The sequence below is a fragment of the Bactrocera oleae genome, chromosome 2 (genome assembly GCF_042242935.1).
Source record: "Bactrocera oleae isolate idBacOlea1 chromosome 2, idBacOlea1, whole genome shotgun sequence".
Lineage (NCBI taxonomy): Eukaryota > Metazoa > Arthropoda > Insecta > Diptera > Tephritidae > Bactrocera > Bactrocera oleae.
This window is the reverse complement of record NC_091536.1, coordinates 14,497,258-14,503,813: the sequence shown is the minus strand read 5'-3', so window position 1 is coordinate 14,503,813 and position 6,556 is coordinate 14,497,258. Positions and strand designations below refer to the sequence as shown.

The window sequence follows — 6,556 nt, the reverse complement described above, 5'->3', positions numbered from 1 at the left end:
TGGTAACATTGAAGATAGCGGCTATACCAATTTAATACTCGCACTTTTTTTACCGCATACTCTCTTGTACGAATTTGATAACTTTGTTGTTGCTTTTACATGTAAGTTTTTTGACAAGAGAGCAGAAGCGAGCAGATAAATGGCGAATCGAAGACAGCTAATAATGATAAGAAGGTCGAATTTTTTTGCGAGGTTACTAGTTTAGTGAAAGCGTGGCTGGCTCATAATCCCGTATTGTGCATAGTATAATATCAAATAAATGTTCTCACAGAGAAACCATCGCATTAACCTCTTGTAAGCTTTTCAAATCTCAGCAAATAAAAATAGAAATGAAGTTCTTAGGTCTCAAAGAAACAAACCACAAACAACATTCATTCCAACAGACAAACCAAGATCAAATTGTGGTATTTTTTGGTACTATTGCTTAAATGGACAATTTAACATATGTCATATACAAATTTAAGCTGCAAATATTTTATGTTTTTTTAATGTTATAAGATTGTTTGGATTGTATTCAAAATATATACGTCAGCAAACCATCAACATTATTATATGTGATCATAAAACAGCTCTACCGTAATCGGCAATTTGGACTGTATACAAATAGAAGGCAAAACGTGCTAGAAATCTATTTTCATCCAAGTCTTATCGCAAAATTACCATTCTTGCATATTCCGAGTTTTTATTGAATATATGGAAATATGCGATAATAAAAAGTAATCGTCACTTATTAATAACACAAAAGGGGGTTACGTAGATTTGGCACTTAGGGTATGTCCAATACATATAAGCTTCGATATGGCTATTTGTAGCTTGAGCATGTCAAACGATTATATAGTATTACTAGAAAATTCGTACATATGTAGTTTCATTTGTATTATACGTAATATGAATATATACGATGAACTGTGTGGAAAATCCACTATTATGACAATTTTTCGATTTATCAATAACGACTAGAGTCCATGTATGGACAGGGTATATTAAGTTTGCCACAAAATTTGTAACACCCAGAAGAAAACTTCGGATACATAAGTATATAAAAGATCAGCGTGACGATGGGAATCGATTTACCCATGTCGGTCCGTCAGTTTTTGAGGTATCGCTCTTGTTTTGCACATGTCCTTTCCTCTCTAAGAAGCTTCTCATTTGTCAGAACAGCTGATATCTAACCACTATGTCATACAAACTGAGTGATTTAATCAATGCATGGAAAACTTTTTGATTTAGCAAGATATCTTTACTAAATTTGGCATGCATTTTTTTCAAAGGTAACAGTACAAAATTGTTTATTCGGTGCAGCCGAAATTAATGTTTTCACTTTTAATGACTAGCGATTATACATTTTTACTATATACTTATCTATTCTAATATAAGATACCAATCTGAGTCGACTTCCAAAATGTTCGGTTGCACATGAACTTTGACGTCTTTTACAATACTTAAAAACACATAATTTACTTTTAAAATTTTATGATAATTATAAAAAATAAATTATTTATTTCTATGCCTCTCATCTTTTTGAATGGGGATATACCGTTCACTCTACGATTTCTGCTGGGTTTTATCGTAGCAAGTGTAAAGCGGCAATTCTCACGTCATACTTGTACGATTGAGACTTTGCTTAGAACACTTTCGTATCGTTGTTGCTATTATTATTATTGGTTAGCTTTCAGATGACTTACAAGTCAATTCAATGCTAGTTTTATGTTATATTCCCAAGACTCTCATATTGAACATATCAAACATATGTATATGCAAAGCACCCGGGAGTGGAACAATATGCAAATGAATTGCGGTTGAGCAAAGAAAAGCGTAAATTGGAAGAAAGAGCGTCACATCGGCACTCACACAACGCTTAGAAACACTCGTAACTTGTTAACTGGCAATAGGAAAAGGAGTAAAATACTCATAAAAAATGTCAATGACAACGACAGAATCCTGAATTGAATTTTTATATGCAAAATTTCACAATATCTTCACGCAAAGTGTCATCGTGCCAATGCGAGTAGTTTTGGGGGAGGAGGAGGGCAATAAAATAACATTGTCAGCTGTTTATTGTTTCTTTGTGTATTTATATGATAATATGCAGGCAAACATGAATATTTGTTGTGTCAAAGCATCATATTAATACCAATATCTGTATGTATGGTATGGTATTTGGTAGTATTTTTTGTTATTGTTGTTAACCCATGTGAATAGTCGTATTTGCTGCGTTTTATTTATTTTATGTGACTACAGCGGCGTCTTGCAAAAATCAGTATTAGATATTGGTAAATATTCTATACGTAAGTTTGTATGTATCAATATATATTTATATTTCGCGAGGCGGCAACCCACACTTTGGCGCCGCAGAGGCAAATCAGTTTTATTGCCGTTTTTCTGTTTATTTTGTGTGCACTCATGCGGTTACTCTTACGAAGGGCATAATAAATATGCGAATTTCAAATTTACTTTTTGTTTAAAGAGAGAAATATGTTTATTGATTGGTGATTGATGTCTTTCTTGATTTTTTTTTTAATTTCCAAATTTTTATGTATTACATTTTTTGACAGCCAAAACTTTTTTAAAAAAATAGACTGGGCTCAACCGGGATTTGAACCCGGGACCTCTCGCACCCAAAGCGAGAATCATACCCCTAGACCATTGAGCCTCTTATCATTTCCCGAACATTGAGTGATTAATAACTAAATATTTGCTACTTTACTAATTGTTTTTTTTTTTTTTAACAGTTTTACGAAATATTTATTTATAAATTAATATATTTTTAAGTAATAAACATTTTTGATGATCAGAATAAAGTGGTGTGTGATTGGTGTGTGACATTTGTACATGTTATATATGGTATATATTATATGTATGTGCATACATACTTATATTATATCTGTATATGGATATATGGTATGTAAATATATTAAGATAAATATATATATTTATGTATAAATGCATCATTACCATTTGAAAATCTCAAGTGCATACACCTAATGGAATACATTCTCACACTTTCAGCAATCAATTAACTAAAAAAACTTGTTTTCACCCAAAATGTCAAACCTTACGATTTTTCCCCGCTTTGCTATGGTTTGCTGAAGATTTGTATTTAAGAATGGTTTATTTGCTTGTTGGCTAGCTCAGTTTAGTGCATACCCTAAATATGCTATGATTTTCATGTTCACTTTTTGTTGTAACCTCAGTGTGACGTAGTTGCCGCTATACTTTTAAAAGAGATGGCAGAGCACTCGCTTGTTATGTGTTTTATATGGGAGGTACGGGGATCGATGCCCAGCATCTCCAGTTTTGTATTCATTTTATTGACTTCTTTTTTGATTCAACTTTAATAATTTTATTCAAAAGGATAATTTTAGCTAACGAAACTTGTATAAGCTGAGCTGTCATGAATGCGGTATTGTTTTAAAACAAAAACAAGAAAAAAACGTTAATACCCTTCAAAAATACCAAATATTACCCGCAAGAACTTGATTTTTATTGGTCAGTTCCATGCCAAATTTGGTAAAGATATCTCGTTAAATGAAACTGTTTGATCGGTCAGTTGCAAGCTAGCTATATGCTATAGGACTCTTATCTGAACCATTTGTCCGGAGATTGTAGCGATGCCTTGAATAATAATCACTACTAAATTTCATTAAAATAACTTGACAAATAAAAGAATTTTCCATACAAATGCTTTAGTTTGATTGGTCGGTTGTATGGTATCTAGTCCTATCTGAACAATTTCTTCGGAGATTGCATTGTTGCCTTGGAAAATAATCCATGCCAAATTTCGTGATGATATCCTGTCGAACAAAAAAGTTTTCTATACAAGAACGTGATATTGATGGTTCAGCTATAGTAGTCCGATAACGGCGAAATGAGCAGCTCCTCGGAAAGAAAAGGACGTATGCAAAGTTTCAGATCGATATCTCAAAACTGAGGGATACGTTGGCATCGTATATACAGACGGGCATGGCTAAATCGACTCAGCTCATCATGCTGATCATTCATATAAATATTTTACAAGGTCTACATGGTACCCTGTTCAAAATATAATATAATAATGAAAATTATGATATAGTCCTCTTTTAGGTCAATACACTTGATCCAGCGTTGCTCAAACATCGTTCAACTCGTCGGAAAAATACAATTTCTAGACGTATTCTATAGGTCTCAACCCCCATTCCGAAGCAATATTCAATGCGACCATTATTCGATTCTTCGCTGGTAAACCACCATATCTGGTTTATGCAGTATAAGACATTTTTGGCATGCTGGCGAGTTTACAACCTTCACCGGATGAAAACCTATATCTCTTCCGGTTTCGAAGACCCGACCGTCATGGAAACGATGGCCAAAACTGAATGTTTCAATGACCTTTTATATCACTTTTTATACACAAAATTACATGAACGAAGGATTTATTATATGTATGACTTTTTTGTACTGCTAGCCTTGTTCGATTCACCACTTGTGTTAATACATAAAACTAAAGGCAATCAAACATATTGATATAGTAATAATTAAATACATCATAATCAAAAATATAATATTAGATTATTTTGTTTTTCCCGACAACTTTTAAATGAACCTTCATCATTTAATAAAATCGCTGATTTATTGACATTTAATAGCAGCGACATCTTGCGAATCCCTTTTCTGCGTCAAATCAGCTATAATGCCTGAGTCATCAACAATTTTTAATTTAATTTGAAAACTTTCATGGCGCGCTCGTTACATTTTTGTTGCAAACTTTTCCTCGCCATTAAACGAGTTTAACCCTTTGGCGATGAAGATACGTAGCAGCGAAAAAAAAAATGTTTTTCTAAATAGGAATCATAAATAAAAATCATAACTTTTCAAGCAAATAGGCGATGTCATAACGGCATATTAGCAGACAATGCTGCCAGCTGGTTTGAGGTCATAGCAGCGACTAAGACAGTTTTGGGTGATTGCTTTTAATTGTATTTCACTTATTCCCATTCGCCTTTGTTTAGCCGATTATCATACCCTGAACAGAGTACATATATATGTACATATAAGAAAGAAACTGCTCATTAGTCGGAATCGGCGTTATCGAATATCGAAAGCATATATCTGCCATAAAAACTGGCCGATCCAACTCAAGTCCTTGTATGAATAAGGTACAGTACAAATTGACCGATCATAATCATGATAAAAATCTTTTTATGGCATTTTGTGCTATAAAATATGCACCTGTAAAGGGTATGAAATTAATGTTTTTTCTTATTTTGTTGTTGTTTTTTGCGCGTATTCGCTGTCGAAAAATAGCAATTAACTTAAATGGCATAAATTACAATAATTAGTGCATTGCGTATAGACATCTTTCAGTGATTTTTGGAAAATTAATAAGAAGGGGAGTAGGTGTGGGGGACGAAGAAGAGGTGAAGGGAGAAAAAGTACGTATAAGTTTCGGCAGTTCTTTTAGATAACTCATTTGCTATTTCTCCATCATATGGATTTTAACTTGCCATTAATTCTGCATCATCTTAATACGCCGCTGTTATAGTTGCATGTATGTGTGTATGTATATATTTCTATGTATGTGCGTTTATGCATTACATCCATAGTCTTAGTATTTTTGCATATTTTTGCGCAAAAACTTTACATCGACATAAATCACATTGCGAATCCGTGAAAGATTTATGTGGTGCTAAATATCCAAACAGCCACAGCCCAACACTACAACAGCTAACCAAAAGTGGTGACAGGCAGGAAGGAAGTTGATACAAACACATACCCCTCACAACATAAAAAACACTATTTTGTTGTGACTAGTGGCACAAGGCGTGGGTTGGCATTCACCACATTTCCCAGAAGCTTCAACACACATATTCTTATAAGTATATACATATTATTTATTTTGCGCAGCTCTTCTGCGTTGGTTGTTGATTTTGTCTATTATTTTTGTGCGCTTTATTTTGAATTCAATTTAACACTTTTACTTATTTGCAAAAAAAAAAAACATAAAATGAAAATTGAATTATTTAGACTTGCAACTAATGTGTTATAGCTGTAATGTTTTTGGCATGTGCATACATACTTACATACTCATGTACATATGTATTACAATGTACATAAACATGTCACACATATTTAGCACTTTTTCGACACACACAGGTACATTCATACATATAAACATTGCATAAGTATTGCTGCGAGCGTCCTAAATAAACAGAAGTCGCAGCGAAAGAAAAACAACGCTCATCCATGCCAGACAAGAAAACAATTTGATTTTAATTGAAAAATAGCATACGCGGAAAATTTTTTCCTTCATCATCGACTATGTATGGAAAATATGTCGTGGTTATGGCAAATGAAATGGACTATGAAAGGTGAAAATTTTTATAAATATTTTGAGATAAACATTACAAAATTAACAGATATCTAACAAATCTGAGGTTAGTCACAGATACTTCATTAACATAGTAACTCGATCGTGTTTTTTATTGCTCACGAGTCGTCTGAGCTTAAAACTGAGCTATGAAGTTTCTCCGTTATCACTTTTTGTGCAAAAATATTGCAAAGTAAATATAGTTAGGCG

The 6,556-nt window shown here is 33.1% G+C and overlaps 1 non-coding gene across 1 annotated transcript; it reads right to left on the bottom strand.

Annotated features, from left to right (window-relative positions):
• Positions 1 to 2,581: 2,581 nt before the first annotated feature.
• On the bottom strand, positions 2,582 to 2,653 carry TRNAP-UGG (transfer RNA proline (anticodon UGG)). Its single transcript has one exon. It is a non-coding gene; the product is annotated as a tRNA-Pro (tRNA).
• Between the last annotated feature and the right edge of the window lie 3,903 nt (positions 2,654 to 6,556).